The 17,836-nt window shown below is 39.7% G+C and overlaps 1 protein-coding gene across 4 annotated transcripts in view; it reads right to left on the minus strand.

Moving 5' to 3' along the window:
• Positions 1–522: 522 nt before the first annotated feature.
• Positions 523–17,836, minus strand: part of IFTAP (intraflagellar transport associated protein) — a 68,805-nt gene continuing 51,491 nt past the window's right edge. Inside the window, exons 9-11 of one of the 4 annotated variants that reach the window (XR_010613585.1) lie at positions 16,001–16,059; positions 12,773–12,860; positions 11,521–12,684 (exon numbers count right to left, since the gene is read on the minus strand). The gene's annotated coding sequence lies outside the window, so the exon portion shown is untranslated. Of the gene's footprint in view, positions 609–11,520; positions 12,861–16,000; positions 16,060–17,836 lie in introns of those variants that run through there. The other 3 variants (XR_010613584.1, XR_010613587.1, XR_010613586.1) reach the window with 3 other exon arrangements.

Here is a 17,836-nt window from a genome sequence, read left to right on the forward strand (position 1 = left end):
ATCATGAAACTCATTAATTGGCTTTCTCTTAGCAATGCCTTGTCTCCTGCTTTTTGTTGTGTACACTGGCTTTTTTGATTGTATCTAGTCGTAATTTTGAAGCACTGCTCAAGCCACAAGGAAGAAGCTCTGCTGACAATAGTGCTAAGCATTGTTTGCTTCCAGCAATCTGGAGAGATTTGTTGGCTCATTTCTTTTCCCCACAGTAACCTCATAATACCCACACTGCCTGATAGTTCTCAAAGGAAAGCATTCAAAAAGTACCTACTTTTTGACTTTATCTAGAGCCTGTTTACCTCACGTTTTCTTTTTGTATCCTTCTTCCTGGAATAATTCTTAAACTGGCTTTAAACTCTTTTCAGTTATTATTGTTTCTACTTAGGATATAGAAGGCTGTTCAAGGAATCTACTTCTGACTCTTACTGGGAAAAACAGATAAAGTGAATTAAGACAAATACAAGTAATAGATGAAAATCAGATATGTTTTATTAATGTACATCTATTGATAATCTGTCTAAAAATGCAGTGCTGCTGCCTCAGCGGGCAGTGGTTGGAGTCCAGCTGTGACCAGGCTGTCTTGTGAAGAGCACCGTAAACTTCACATTGGGCTGTAGGCAGAGTGGAAGGAGAAAAACAGAATCAGAAAAAGGACTCAAAAGAAGGAATGGGGACTCACTCAGCTGCCTGATGCTTCCAGTGTCTTGCTCCAAATCACTGTAGTGGAACCACTCAGTCCTCTTGAGAAGGGCAAACCATCCCTGAGACCACTCAGGCAAGTTTAGCTGAAAGGACCCTATCTTATTTTGTTTGCATGGCTTTCAATTTTTCTAGTGTCTTACAAACACTCAAAGGATTTATACTGAGCTCAGGGGATGGGCTGTTTCCTTCATTTTCCCGTGGCACACAATGCTAGATGATCTCCACAGTGTGCTAAGGGGGCAGAGAGGCATGTAGATCAAGTAGCTACTCTTCTAACAAGGCTACAGGGACGTACAAATGGACCAAAATATGTATGAGAGTATATCTGCATTAAAGAAATAAGACAGCGCTTAACAGGTGGAATTTAAAGACCAATTAGACATTTCTACCCATAAGTTTTGGAACAGCCTCTGGGTTTGGTTATATAGTTCCATGTGTTTGGTATCAATTTCCTTCTCACTCGTTTTGTGAAATCTGATGTCATTCATAGTGGTGAGGTTAACAATGAGCAAAAATACTATTTTCTTTTATCTTCTATTCAGTAAATGTACTGTAATTTTTTCTAATTTAGTTAACAAATGAATGCTATAACTTTATTTGATAAAGCTTTATTAATTCTGTTTATTTTTCTGATGTTTAACCTTTTGATCTCACTATGTTTAGCTATGTCCATTGTAAACTGAATCAGCACCCACAATAGCATCACTGCACACCAGGCCTGCATAGTATTTATTCCACAATTTGTGGCTCATTTGAATTTTGAGGTGTAGTTATTCACCAGTTCTTTCTGTTTCTTGAGGAATGATAGTTAAAAATACTGGAAGAAAATTTTATTTCATGATCTTTTATTTAAATTATCTCAATTTTTTTCTGCTAAGAAGAGAAAAACTTCTTCAGGTAAATATCTTATTACTTGATGAATCCCTTCGATTGCCTTCAAATGAACCCTTGAGAGATAACTATATACCTAAGTCCCATTTGTTTCTGTTCACATATATCCAGAGGACCAATACTGTCTGTATTTCTTCCATTTAGCTGTGTAATTATTTTTTCATGTTATTTGTCTTATAGCCAGAAATTGAGCCATATTGGTTTACTATTTTAAATAGTTCTTGGATTGACTTTGAAGGCATTGAAATAAAGCAGCATCCACATAAAAAGGGAAATTTTATGAATGACATTTCCTGGTTTCATTGCCTTTTTTTTTTTTTTCCTCTCTCTGAAACTGCCTGTCAGGAGTTCTGCTGACATGCCAAAAGGTGCTGACAGGTACCCCACTGTGGATAGGGCTCAGCATAAATAAGTGGGCTGTACATGAGATGTCTCCTTCTTTCATCATCTTTCTTCTCTTCAAACAAAAAAAATGGAGAAGCCATAGAGAATGCTCGGAGTCATGTTTCTGAAAGATAAAGGAGATGATAGAGATGATGGAGATTTTCCACATAGGTGAGGCATAAGGGATATAGGAAGGGGGGTGACATTCTCTACAATCTCCTAATTGCAGAAAGAAAGCCAGGCACAAGGCAGAAATCTTAATCCCTGGGAAGGATATTTCTGTGATTATCCTGCACAAGTGGGTGGTGAAACACGTCCATTCACCACCCCTTTTTGCTACAGGATTCTTTCATCTTTTTGGGGTGAAGCCAGATCTGCAACTAGCTACAAATCTGTCTCTTTTTAAGAACTTTAAAAATTAAATATGGATCATCTGCTATTCACAACAAGTGTTCAAAATATTCAAAATAAGTGTGATTACCAGTAGACAAACAGATGTTGGAATCTAACAAACAGATTTCAGAGTCTAACGTATATCCCTACTGTTATGTTTCAGTCCCCTCCCTCCCATATTGTAGAGTGCTATAAACCTTACTGCAAAATCCCTCTAGCTCAAAAAGGAATCAGGCTGTCATGAAGAAAGACACAGAATTTGGGTCAAGTAAGTGTCAGGACAGCCACTTTCTGATGCATTTCATAGTACAGTGTTCTTTCATGTAAGGGTATAAAGGAACTGCCTGTGTCATGGCTTTTGAATGCTGTGCTTTTCCACAAGGAACTGAAAAGGGAAAGGGAAAAGGAAAGGGAAAATATAAACGGAAAATATAAAGGGAAAAAGAAAGGGAAAGAGAAAGGGAAAGGGATGGACCTTTCAACTCTTTCTTCCAGAGATTATCTCTTTTCCAGCACTAACATCAGAAGAAGGTCACACTCACAAAAGAAAACAGGGGTTTGTTAACTGCAGTTATAGGCACAAAGCTGATAATTGAAATTCAGTCCTAATCCTTACTGGGAAACATATAGTCCAACGAACGGCACAATGGTGTAAGGACAGATGGGTACAAAGGCTGTGACAGAGTTGGTGGGTGGGGAAAGGAGATGGAGGGATGCAGTGAAAAGCATCACTGGGAAATGGCACTGATGGATAGCATCAGTGTGGAAATGTGAAGAGCACAAAAAAAACCCATGGAGTTTTGTGATCCAGTTTTCAGCAGATACATTTTTCACTCCTGCGCATCTCACTGTCCAGCACATGCCATTGGATGGTCCAAACTAAACATATAAAAATAAGTGCTGGATAGCCTCTCCTATTTGCATGCAGCCCACTGACAAGACTGCGGCTAATTTACTGTTTCCACAGACTTGTCTCTGAAATGTTAAGCTCTGAGATGCTGTATGAGAACAAAACCTGTGAGGAGCAACTGAGGGAACTGGGGTTGTTTATTCTGAAGAAGGCTGAGAGGGACCTTATCACACTCTACAACTACCTGAAAGGCTGTTCAGGGTGGGGTTCAGTCTCTTTTCCCAAGTGGCAAGTGATGGGGCAAAAGGAAATGGCCTCAAATTGGGCCAGGGAAGGTTTAGACTGGATATTAGGAATAATTTCTTCACCAAAAGGGTAGGCGAGCTGGACAGTTTGAATTAACTTGTAGCTGCTATTTAGAAATACATTTTCTGTATGCCGTGGTATAATTTGCTTTCCCTCTTTGTACTTTACCCTAAATGTGATGAGGAACTACTTGAGTCTTATGAGCAAAGAAGCTGAGGCAATAAATTGAGAGAAGAGGTATACCTGGGCCAACAGTTTGCCATTAACAATTCATGGTTGTGATAAAATCTAGGAGCTTGGTGACTTATGCAGCAGTGGCTTTAACACCAAAGTTGCACTTTTGTGGAGCAAAAAGCATGTGAAAGGGAAAATTCTGGGTGCAAGTTGCCCTTTAGGATAAGGAGACTGCAGTAAAACCAGGCTAGATCCGTGAGTGTGCAATTTTCATACAGCCAGGCTTTGTAGCCTTTAAAACCAGTTTTAGTGTTACAGCTCAGATGTAACAAATGCTTGGTCTTTTGTTCAGTATCCATTTACCCTGACATCTGGAGAGTCAAGTGAGTTGTTTATGTCAGCTAGAACTTTGTATGGAGATGTACATACAAGTCCATTAATACACTTTCAGGAGATGCACATCAGTAGGCCCTGCTGCATTAATGTTTTTGATTCATTCAAAAGCTCTCAAGGGCATATGCTGAAATGTAAGAACTCAACAGGCAGTGAAGAAGTGAATCTAAAAAGATGAGATGCAGTGAACATTAGACAGTAAATGTGTCTTGTTTCTAGTTTCCTGGACAATCACAGCTTGGAACAGAGCTGCTGAAATATCTTAAACCTTTCTGTAGACTGAAAGCAGAGCTTGTGAAGAACAATCATTTTTAAAGAGGTTTCTGAGATCTGCCGTATTTTATAACAGAACAGTGAAGAGATTTTAAAAGACTGAACCCCATATGCCACCTTAAAAGGAAGAAAGTGATACAACGTTGTCCCCACTCCACCCCCCAAACAGTCGATTTCTGCATAGGAAGATGTCTGCAAAATAGTGAATTCACTGTAGGTTTATTATTCTTAATGAGTCTTGCAAAATATGCTACCAAGCATGGGACTATTTATATTACTCACCCTTGCAAATAACAAGGGCATGCCAGCAGTGTGTTGAGACCGTGCATGGAACCAGCAGAAATCATTCACACAATCCATTCATTGCAGAACGCCATGCATTTTTATTGCCAAGTTTATGTATTAGCTTTCCATAATGCAAATAGAACTGAAATTGTCAAGGAGCACAACAGTATTTTTACATACAATTAGAAGATCTGTATCAATAATAAGCTCATATCCCAAGGCAGATTTACTCTGTTTAATTTTGTCTGCTGGAGAGGCTAGGTTAAATCTAGATACATTATTTTTCAGATAAAGCAACTTTTTATAGAGTGCTTAGAGAGCAACATCGGTTCCTGGGATATTTGTCATACTGCATAGACAAACCACATGTTTATTAAACAGCTCGTGGAACAGCCTTACTTGTTAAGAGTTTGGCTTTATTTATTTATTTATCCATCTATTTGTCTATTTCTGTACCTATTTATTTTTAATAATAAATCAAAACACACATGCCTTTCACAGAGGAAAAAGTCAAATGCCTGGTCTGGAAGTAACATCACTTACAAAGGTCTTATGCCTGCTTTGAAGCAGTGAAGTTGAATCAAAATTAGATCTTTCCTGTGCTATCAAATTAAATTAGTATGTCAAGATAGCTAAATCAAACTTCGTGGCAGAAAACAGGGAGCTGCCACCAGGTCAAAGTTCTGGAAGCTGGAAGCAGAGGCAGGATCTTCCTCACCATATATGCTGTGACTCCCTGGGTAACGAGCTCAGTCATGCACATATTGGGTGTATGGTCTTCTCAAGTGCATAACACAGTAGTAGAAAACTGGGGCATTTTTGGGGGGACTGAAGTATAATGCCTTTTCAACATATTCGTTCCCTAGATGACAACAGTTAATTTGTTGAGCTTGATCTTCACCGTGGCAAAATTAACATTTATCTGGGTTTTTTTGAGCTGAGCTGCTGTATAAGCTCTTAGAGGTCAAATTTGCTGCCTTCAGGTAGCACTATTTTGTCTGAGCATTCGAAGTATTTTCCACCTTCACACTGACACTCAGGCTCAGAGGATCTTAGATTTATTCTAGCCTGTCCATCTCTTTCAAACTTATTAATTATTCGTCAGCAGAGAGACAGAAGCCATTCTGTATTTCTCTGTGTTTTCACAAAGTTGAAAGACGAATGTTGCTGGCAGCTTCACAAAATTCATATCAGACTGTTGTTATCTTTCATTTGTAAGATTTTCTTGGCTTGAGATATTCACAGGGCTCAGAATATACTGCAGTCTTCCCTGAGAGTGCAAGAGAGGCATTTGCCCAAATAGAGAGCGTACTGCCTCCTCTGCCTGTACAGCCAACTTCTCTTTAATGCTGAGGAGATGAAGACATATAACAAGGGGTGAAGTAAAGCCCTACAAATTTACAAGGCCTGGGATCAAAGATAAAAAATTATCAGAAGGCACCAAGTTGTAAATAAACAAACACTATCAGCCATGACTTTCAGCACACACAGTACTATGTTCTTTAGCCTGTGAGAAAGAGGAAGAGCAAAGACAAATTTGCATTGAAGCTACTACACTGTTTCATATACATATTAAAGTATGTTTCTTTCAGCTGGATATAGGATATTTTTCTCTTTTTGCCCTAAGCTGCTGGGCATCATATGTCTATGCACTGTAAACCAGTTACTACATGTACCTCACAAATTACTCCTGAGCAAAGTAATATCTCTACATATTTCGTTCTGTTTTTCCAGAATACATTAGCATGTGAAGAAATGAATGATTCCAGCCCCCTGAGCAGCTTAAAGGACCCTCCACATCTTTTAAAATCTCTCTGACAGAGTATGTCTTTCCTCTTCCCTCAGAAGGGAACAACCACCAAAGCCATCAAGACAGAGCGTAGGGCCAGCGATAGGTTTCTGAACCATAAAAATTATGGCCATTGTATCACTGCCTTGATGGGTCAGAAATCAGATTTTTTTATCCTTTTTGAAAGAGGAGAATTGCAACTTCCTAGAACTTGTTTTTAACTCTGTAATGGGCAGAAACAACAAATATAATGTCATGACACTGCTATAGTGAAAAAAGGAATTTGAGAAAGGATGTTGTGAGACATCCTGAGCCCTGTGCTGCTTCAGTCAAAATTATTAAAATACCTGGCTTTACTTGATGGGTTAGAAAATTCGTCACACAATTACTTAAAATTATCTGAAATGTTCCTGAAATAGTCTTTTTCTAACAGCTGCAGAGAAACAACCATAGAAAGAAACGGTGCACGTTTGTATTGCTGACATTTCAAACCAGTACTGATCACATTTCACCAACATACATTTCTTCCATATCCTACATCTGGGTCGGGGCAATCCCAGCCACAGCTACAGGTTGGGCAGAGAAGAGATTCAGAGGAGCCCTGCGGAGAAGGACTTGGGGGTGCTGGTCGATGAGAAAATGAACATGAGCCGGCTTCAGTGTGCGCTCGCAGCCCAGAAAGCAACCGTATCCTGGGCTGCATCAAAAGGAGCGTGACCAGCAGGTCGAAGGAGGTGATCCTGCCCCTCTTCTCAGCTCTCGTGAGACCTCACTTGGAGTATTGTGTGCAGTTCTGGTGTCCTCAACATAAAAAGGACATGGAACTGTTGGAACAAGTGCAGAGGGCCACAGGGATGAATCAGGGGACTGAAGCACCTCCCGTATGAAGATAGGCTGAGAAAGTTGGGGCTGTTCAGCCTGCAGAAGAGAAGGCTGCGTGGGGACCTCAAAGCAGCCTTCCAGTATCTGAAGGGGGGCTATAGGGATGCTGGGGAGGGACTCATCATTAGGGACTGTAGTGATAGGACAAGGGGTAACGAGTTAGTTAAAACTTAAACTAGATGTCTTCAAGTCACCAGTGACAGGCCCTGACTTCCCTCTTACCATCATCCCAACGAAGAATGAACTTTGATGAAACCAGACAAGCTCAGCAGTGACAAGTTCCATGGTGTCATCAGCAGGCAACAATGCAACACTGCACACTGTCTTTCCTGCTCTAAAAGACTGTTACAGAAGATGGAGCCTGACATAATGGACTGCATGAACTCAGCAGCTTTATAGGGATTTGTCCATGCACTAAGGAATGGTATCTCTCTCTTTGTGTATGTGTGACTGTGTATATATATATATATATATATATATATACATATATATGAGACAAGAGTGATTGTATATTGAAAAATGTGGGATCTGAGCATGACGTGAATGGTATGGAATAAGGGGTGGATACTGTCCTGGGTTCAGCAGCAGCACTCATTTTTCTCCTTCTTAGTAGCTGGTGCAGTGCTGTGTTTTTGACTTTCAGCCTGGGAACAGCACTGATAACACCGATGTTTTTAGTTGCTGCTCAGTAATGTTTACTCTGACCAAGGACTTTCTGAGTCTCATGCTCTGCCAGGGAGGAGCGGAAGCCGGGGGGAAGGAGAGACAGGACACCTGACCCAAACCAGCCAAAGAGGTATTCCATACCACAGCACGTCATGCCCAGTATATGAACTGGGGTCAGTTACCCGGAAGGGATAGATCACTGCTTGGGTCTGGCTGGGTATCGGTTGGCAGGTGGTGAGCAGTTGTATTCTCTTCCCTTGTTATTTCCTTTATCATTATTATTACTTGTGGTAGCAGCAGTGGTTTGTGTTATACCTTAGTTACTGGATTGTTCTTATCTCAACCCATGGGAGTTACACTCTTTTGACTCTCGTCCCCATGTCTCCCAGAGCAGGGGGAGGAAGGGGGGGGGGTGTGTGGGTGGGGTTGGAATTGAGCAAGAAGCTGCGTGGTTCTGAGTTACCAGCTGGGCTTAAACCACGACACTGCTCTGCTGCAGTGATCACCTGAAGGGTTCCATCAAAGAACACCAGCTTCATGGAGTTTGGTGTCAAGAGCCATCCACACTTACATGTGCCTGAAGCTTTTCCCTCTTAAGTTCTTCTGCAATGCCAGCATTTCTTTGTAGACATTTAGGGAAGCTTATATTTAGGCTAGAGATCTTTTTGAAAGTTCATGGCTAGCTTATTTGAGCAGTAAAGCTCAAATTTGAGAAGGAGAAAGCTTCATAGCTCTTGTGTTATCTCTGTGCACAATGGGTAGAGGTTTTTATTAATCTAAGTGCTCCTCTAAGGCAGATGTATTTGGGTTTACGGAATAAAACTAAATAGTCATATCTTTTTCCAATATCAGCTACATTATTTCTGCAAAACTTAAACTGTATCAGTGCTTAGGATGCATATAAACAATATAAGAGTGGTAAAAGGAAAGGAAAAAGAGTATTTTTCTTACAGTTTACTCTGTTATTTTAATAGAAAACACAATCAGTGCTACCATGTGCAAGTATAGTATTCCCCGGGTAAAGCATCACTCTACTGCATCTACCTGTTTATTGCTCAGTAAACTAATATTGGCTGGGTAAGTGCCACATGACAGTTCTTCAGGAGCTGTGCAACATTGCCATCATGTGTTCTGAAGCGAGAACTTGTTTTACGGTGTCAATACCGCTACCCTCCTTTGCCCATTAGTTTAGAAAAATGAGAAAAAAAAAAAAAAGGTAAATGAACGATTTCTCCCCAGTAAAACATTTTCTTATTGTAGACTTAGGTACTGGGAAACAGCACCTGGAGCATTATTTTGGAACTATTACATGATGCTCAGCAAATCCTACACTGATCTTCTTAATCCCATTTCACAACTGAATCATAAATTTCATAGAATCACAGAATCATAGAATGGTTTGGTCTGGAAGGGACCTTACAGCTCATCCAGTGCCAACCCCCTGCCACGGGCTGGGACACCTTCCACTAGATCAGGTTGCTCCAAGTCCCGTCCAACCTGGCCTTTGCTATCACCCCTTTAGTCTTTCTTCTCCAAGAGAAAAAACCTTTTTAGTTAGTGACCTTTCATCTCTCCCTTTGTCAGCTTTCTCTCAAACCCTGCATATCATACATTAGTCTCTTAAGAGATTCAACCAGCTAGCAGCACATTTGAGAGTCTCTTACTGGTCTTTTGTTCTTGTGGAGTAAAACTTGAGTCAGGAATTAATAACCTGAGGCCTAAGTGGAAAAGTCAAGAACTGAAATAGATCAGGATTGTTTGGGGTTTTTTCCTAAGAATAGTGTCTTTCTTTAACACTTCTGTGAAACAGTCAAACAGCATACTTCCTAAAGTAACCCAATGGAAATCACATTCCAGTTAAAGTGGGAGTGATTTGCTATACATGCTATGCATGCTGACTGCCTTTATGTATCAGTGACATGTTCAACCGTCTTTGACACATTCTTCTGTCATTCGGAGAGGTAGGTCTTGGCTATCTGTGATGTTGGTCCCAGCACGAACAGAATTCCTAAACCATCTGTCTTTGCCTTTCGACAAGATCAGAATGTATTTTTTTCCTCTTGATGAAGAATGCTAAACATTAAAATCAGAACCTTAATGCAAGCAGAATACAGTACTGTGAATGCATATGATTGTGATTTTTCACTTTGAAGAACTAAAAAGTACACAAATGTATGGCACCTGTGATGATAGGAAAGACAAACTTAAATTGGAACTGGGTAAGCTTTAAGGTCCCTTCCAACCCAACTATTCTATGAATATATGATTCTATGAAATAACAAAACCAGGAAAAAGTCTTTTTTTTGTGTAATGCCTATGGATGGGAAGGTTGTGGGCTATACTGAACCACTCATGCCACACATGTGCAAAGCAAATGTGTGTTTGTACCAGCAGTGTGGAAAACAAATACATTTAATTTCAAAGATATGTTTACTGACTGCACTGAGTCAGTTAAGCCTAATCATCACAGTCAAGGTTGTGGCATTTCACAACATGGACTCAAGTTGATACAGAGACTCAAATCCAGCTTTATTGCAACCAAGCCCTTTTCATCCCCCTGTTCAGTTACTTTCCCAACCTCCACATAGATACAACATTCAATCTCAATCTCATTGGCCCCTGTAAAACTCTCCAGGTAAATAGTTCAATCACAATGCTGCAGACCCTCTCACAACCCCCACATCCTCTGGCCTCCAATACCCCAACTCATCACCCCAGGGCTTGTCAAAGCACCAAGGCCTCAGAGCATATTCCCAAACTGTTCTTCACGCAAATTGTATCACCTTCACTCCCCACAAAGGTCACTGAAACTACAGTCCCCAGTTGGTCCAAAAGACTGGAGGGGCTACTACTGAGTTACTCTGTTCATCACACTGGTTCCCTCAGTGAGCCACAAGCACATTGGAAACCTACCCTTAAGAAAGCCAATCTTCACTGAATTAGGTGGTGTAAACTGCACCCAATGCAAGGTAACATGACATGCAGCCATTCTGGTTATTGGGCTTTGCCATTGTGGTCATACTCAATATTTTTACTGGTACGCAAGCCTAGAGAGCACATATGACAGTGCTCCTTCCATACTTATGTTTTCCAGCCCAATTCTGTCATAATTCAAAATGTTAATTATGAAATCTAAGATTTCTAATTAAATTCAATCCCTAAAAAATGAAGAATGCACTAGCTCAGAACATACCAGTTGTGTGGTATAGCACTCACAGCCACAATTCTGCACCTATGAGGTTCATTTCTAGTATAGATTCATCTTCACACTTCTGCAAGAAAGCTTCCTCTCCCATCTTGATTCTTCCCCTAACCATAGTTACTAGCTTCCTTTCAGAAACAACTTCTTTAAGAAAGGGACTTCTAAGGTCCTTCTCTGAGAAATCAGGAGCATGCAATGAGAGTATTGTTCCTCACATATATAGGCTTTTAGTTTTCATTGTTTATGGCCTTGGGATATTAGAAAAATGTGTAATAAAATTTTATCTGAGTTTAGACAGTTCTGAGTGAATTTGTAAGACAGATTCTCTGGTGATGGACTCTTTAATTTTATTATTCAGTTCTTGGATATTTGATCACCCGGAAAGACCCATCAGACAGAAAAACATGGTGGAGATGAATACATTCTCAACAGGCAAGATCCATCACGGAAAGTCAAGAGACCCACTTGTACTAGTTTAGCGAGACAAGAAAATGTACATTATCAACAGAGATAAATCAAGAAGATTCTTCATATTGCTTATTTGAATTCTTAATAATAATTAAAAAAAAGAATCTGAATGTGTTGTTTCTTGTTATATTTAGAACATTTGAGTGATAAGTGTCATTTAAAATCATACTCCCAGCAAACACAACAAATGTAATTGTTTTTGGCTAAGAGCTTGAGGCAAAAATTGTTTTAAGCAGCAGCTAGTGCAGCAGCTACTGTAGATGCTACTGCAAATTTGATGTGCTACCAATAGCTCATAGTTGCACAAGAGTTTGAATATCACCTGTCAGTACACAACAAACAAAGAATCACTTCCACTCCTCATTTCAGTACAGAACCAATAGAAAATAGATCTGAAGCCTGAATATTCCCCAAGTAGTGGCTGCCTTAAGGTGTGGGGGGCTGCTTCAGTCCCCAGGGTGGGTACAGACTCTGAAGTTCAGCTCAAATTTCACCAATTTTTTTACTAGAGGAGACATTTCAGACTTTTCACTGAAACTGCCTTTTTTACTCCATTTAAGCCTCTCTTCCGTATATAAGGCCCTAATAACTTTTCTGTCACATGCTCTGCAATTAACAGATAATTCCGTCAACCCAGCAAGAGCATGACTCACTAAGTGAGCAATATCCATTTTCAACAGGACAAAAATATCCATATAGGCCCAATTAACTGTTCCATGATACAATTTAGCATGTATTGAATTAATTAAAAGGCTTTCCTCCCTGTCAAAGGTATAATCAAAGCAATTTGCTTACAAACATAATCAAGAAACTGTGCAAGGAAAGCTGAGCAATATGAGCTATATTTTCATGTGAAAAGTTAATTGATTTTCTATCATTTTTCCCCTCTGCGATTCAAATAGAGCTTTACAAAAGCTTGTTGTTCTTTTATGTGTAATTGGTCCACATGAACTTTTAGAGGTTACCTGAAACTAGGCCAGGAAAGTACTTCTTTTTCTCTTTTTCTTCTGAGAGATTGTATCAATAGTTCTTTAAAAAAAAAAAATGACCTGAGGTCACAGAAAAATCCAGAATGCTTAAACTAAAACAACTGATGTTTTAAACAGAGAAACTTTACTGTGAGGTAGCTACTGATGGGGGTGGTTTGAAGAAACACATGGGTTTGGTTTTTTTTCTCAGTGCTGGCACCAGAAGTAAAATTCCATCTGGAAAAGAAAGGTTAGGGAAGGTCAACTGAAAAGCTTGAAACTGAAAAAATCGAAAGCTCAGTTAAACCAACAAGTGATAATCATAGAATCACAAAATGGTTTGGGTTGGAAGAGACCTTAAAGCTCATCCAGTTCCAACACCCTGCATGGCAGGGACACCTTCCACTAGACCAGGTTGTCCGAGGCCCTGTGCAGCTGGGCCTTGAACACTGCCAGGGATGGAGCAGCCATAGCTTCCATGGGAAACCGGTGCCCAGCCTCATAATCATAACTATAACCACAACCATAATCATAATCATAATCATCATCATCAGTTGGCATTGGTATTCTCCCCTAGCTATTCCTAGGTGAGGGTGAAGCATGTTTTGGAACAGAAAAGAAATTAAAATTACACTCTCCCCTGGGAAGCCTCTTGATAAGCTGCAGCTCCCTGGAAAGCTCCCACAGAAACGCAAGAGATGGCAGTGAAAGTCAGCATGTTTCCTATGCTGATTCGAGCTACTGTGGGATGCTGATTATGAGCTACTGTGGGATGGGAGTATCAAGAGGAACTTATAGTGACCACAAGAAAAACTATTTTGAAGTTGATTGAAGTGAGTTTTCTTCTGAACTATTTCAACCAGCAGCACCTCCCTGACTTTGGTAATACAAATGCTTCCTAAAAATAAGGGCTTAACGTAATACACATCTATTTAAATTGAAAAGTGGCCATCCAAAGGGAGCCTCTCAGGCTCTTGATGTGGAGAAGGTTCCCCTTTCCCATTGAAAAATGTAGCAATCCCACACCCTGTTATCTGTATATTACACTGGAACCAGATGATCTTTAAGGTCCCTTCCAACCCAACCCATTCTATGATTCTCTGATTATATTTATTGCTGTATAGTGTGGCTGCTAAGACCAGTAAAGGCAAGGAGGAAAAACAGTACACGAAGCATGCCCTACAAATACAGATTTGTTACTGGTTTTGAATTCTGGAAAAAAAAATTAACTCCATATATTCCAAAGTAAGATCAAATGTGATGTAATTTACTCAGGCAAAGAGTTCAAGGCTGAGCTATAAGTCATGAGCCACAGATCTACATACAGACACAGGTTTTCTCAAAGCCCTAATGTGGTTCCAATCCAACATTTCCCTTCAAAATTCTGAATTAAGGAGTTTATGTAAAAGCAGAAAAAAATAAAAGCCATCTCTCCTATACTAGCGTGCAAATGTAATACAACTAGACTACTCAAAAAAGCAGAATATTTAAATAATACATCATTTGAATTTTGCAGATGCTGGCAGTGATGCTTCATAAATGGGTTGCCATCCTGTGTACAAATCAAGATTTTATAGAGATGCCCTGGAACTAAGTCAGACTAAACCTACATCACTAAAATGTACCATCCTTTTTACCACTTTCAGAACTGGAATCCCAAGACAATAACAATCATAGCAAGCAAAATTCTCTAGACTTCAACCATTTGTCCTCACATGCCTTAATCTTAGAGGGAAAATATTAATCAAATCCAGCTCCTAGCTGATGCAGTGCTTTGTTCCTATAGCATATTCTTCACCATTTTTTTCAGATTTATTTTACTTAACCTTAGCCCACCAACTTACCTCTGTGGTAGTTCCAGAGCCTAGTATATAAAATAGCATATATTCACAACAGAGAATAATATATATTCAAGGCCGGGGGGGGGTTAGGACTGGATGAGCTTTAAGGTCCCTTCCAAACCAAACCAAACTGTGATTCTATGATTCTATATCTGAATTTCAGAAAGTTGTTTTTTTTCCTAAATTTAACATAAGTTAATTTTATTTCGCTCCTTATTTCATCACTTCTGTTACGAGAACTCTAATTTATGTTTTTTCAGTATCATCTCTGAAGGACGACTTTAATCTGTTGGTTCTGAGGCAGTGAGTGAAAAGTATGAAAAGAAAACATATTTCGAAAATGAAATTTGGACAAGTAGAGGATTCCAAGCAGTACCAGATAAACACTTATTTCAACATTTCTGATCAGAAATGCTCTTAATTGCAAGCACCTTGCAAAACACACCCTGTAATGAATACTATTACCCTTGGAACAGTAGGCAATTAAATTTGAATAGCTTGTTTTCCAGCACATTCATACTTGTGGGTTTGGTAGTGGGGTTTTATTCAGCCAACTCTTTTAACAAGGAATATTCTTGTACAACTATTGTAAAAGAATCAAAAGAAAAAATCAAGTGCCACATTCAGAGCACAAGCAATATTTGGCTGCTCAGCGAAACTCTCCTTCCACTAGCTCCCTTCTTCCGGCTGTCAGCAGAAAGATACTCACTGGGCCACTATCTTTTTTACTGATAATGTACATTATCAAGTACAGTTTACTTTATGAATGTTTATGAACATGAAATAGATCTGTGGAATTCCAGAAGTGTTTCAAAATCCAAAACAAAAAGTCTTAAATGGATCCCAATTTGGTTCTGGGAAATGCTATTCAGCTAGTGAGAGCTGTCTGTACTTTTGACAGTCTGGATTTTGAAATATGTTACCAGAACCCTTGGTGGGCAGAGGGGTCGAATTGTAAGCAGCTGACTTAAGCACAGGCAGCTTGTAATTAAATTTTCATTCAGTAAGCACGCTGGCCAGTATTTGTATTTTCCTGAATGATTGTTTTTAATGGCTTTGCAAATGCTAAGCTTGTGCATGAAATTCTAACGGTGCTTTGATGTTTCCTGGCCCAGGCAGCAGCCTTCCACCTTTTTTACTTGAAAAATTTATCCATCAGGAAAGTCGCTCATCACATTAATGTAGTGTCTTGTTAAGTTTAGGAAAGCTAGTTGCAAATTTGACATAGGAAAGACAAAAACAAAAATAAGGAAAAGAGGATGAAAAAATGCATCTCAACATTTCTCTCTCAAAGAACAAATGTGCAACCTGCAGCAAATCTAAATGGCAGAAGCAACACTTCCAAGTAATCAGTAAAATTTGTCTACTAGCTAAGTCAGTCTGAAGAGTATAAGGAACATGACAAATGACACTTGCCTCTTTCTAAGAATTATGCATATCATATTGCACATTACAAGGATTTATACATACAGATAGAAAGCAGATGGATCCAATAGAACTTATTAAAATTAAGGTTTACTTGCTGCAAGTACACACCTGCACTCCAGAAAGTGCTACCAGACTCCTCAACCACAATAGCCACAAAAGAACGAAGTCTGCTGTAAAAGATGATAGAATGAGGCTAAAACTTTAATTTATAGTGTTAGCACTGCCACAAAATACACTGAAGAATCCTATACAATTTTTAATCTCATTTTAATGGCTCAAGAGATAACTGGGTTGTAAATCCACTTGAATTACAAAATCATTACACTAATTTTTCAGCTGGGCATTCAAAGGTTCTCAAGAATTGTGTGAAGTTAACAGAATATTTTAGTATGGTTTATTCTCTAAAAAAATGTATTTTTCCACTTAATGGTACTACCTTTAGAATCCTTTTATCCATTATCTTCCTATACAGTTATTCCAACTGTCATGTTCCATAGTTTTTTTCTATGGGCAGGTCCCTGACTGCTTTGTATTTTGCAGTCCAGATGGGTACTAAATGGTTGCCTGAGAAAGGTTTGGTTAGAGATTTTTCAAGTAGAGTATCTGCTTCCCCAGACTTTGGGAACATTCAGAAAAAGAGGGCTTTATTCAGTGTGAAGTTAGATTTAGGAACTTTGTTCAGATTTATCTTTGCTTATTATTTGGAAACATTTACGTGGATAGGTGTACTGAACAAGACACCCCAGAGCACAAAAAATTATAGATGATTAATCAGGGGAATTTTATTACCTGTCCTTTTTGGAAGTGCTGTAAATGAGACAAATATTTCTGAATTTTTCATAGGGCATTAAAATTGATTTCCATTTTAAATGTGGAGCACTGCAGTTGCAAATAAAGTAACCTGTCTATAAAAATGACAGCACCTCTTAAGATTTGCTTTTCTTCCTGCAAACTTGTCATAAACAAGCACTAAAACTATCTTCAGTCTAACTTTGTGGCATTTCACAGCACCTGCAAAATCGGCTTAGAGTACCTTGGCATCAAAACATAAGGTGTCACCTCCAACAGCCAGCAGTCCCAAACTTATCAAACTCATCACCTTTTGAGATGAGGTACAACTTAATACTATGTCAGAGAAAACTGTCTGTCTTGTTTTCCCAAGGGATAGGCAGACATTTAGCACCCAGGCGAATTGCATATGCCCAAGACTGGCAAAGGCAGCTGCCTTTTAGTGAGAGGGTGCATCCCTCCATGAAGAGCCCAGGACACATGTGATACCTCATACCCACCTGTGCTAACTGACACCTTGCCACATGAAAGCACACCATGATGGGAATACCATGCGCTATTGCAAGTGCTCAGCTCTGTGGTGAAGGGAGCACACCTCCTGAGGCCAGAGGGAACCCTTATCATGGGTTTCCTCATTTCACTGGGTGGCATGAAAACACCAAGTCTGAACTTCAGCCTGTGAAGGGGGGTAGTAAGCCACTTGTTCAGCATGGTCCAAGAAAGTCATGAGGTCATAAAATCACAGAATCATGGAATGGTTTGGGTTGGAAGGGACCTTCGAGCTCCTCCAGTCCCAGTGCCCTGCCATGGGCAGGGACACCTACCACTAGACCAGGTTGCTCCAAGCCCCATCCAACCTTGCCTTGAACACTGCCACGGATGGGGCAGCCACAGCTTCTCTGGGAAGAACTTCTGCCTAAGAGCTCATCTCAATCTCCCCTCTTCCAGGTTAAAGCCATTCCCCCTTGTCCTGTCCCTACAGGCACTTGTAAAAAGCCCCTCTCCAGCTTTCTTGTCAGCCGTTATTTCTTATTTCTGCATCACTAACCATAAAAGTCTGCGTTTATAAGAATGTATATGTGTTCACAAAGAATATCAGACTTTTCTAAATTAATTCCAAGACAAAGCAAAGTTCACTTCCAAGCCTTGCCAAGA

Source organism: Lathamus discolor, chromosome 6, assembly GCF_037157495.1.
Source record: "Lathamus discolor isolate bLatDis1 chromosome 6, bLatDis1.hap1, whole genome shotgun sequence".
Taxonomy (NCBI): Eukaryota; Metazoa; Chordata; class Aves; order Psittaciformes; family Psittacidae; genus Lathamus; species Lathamus discolor.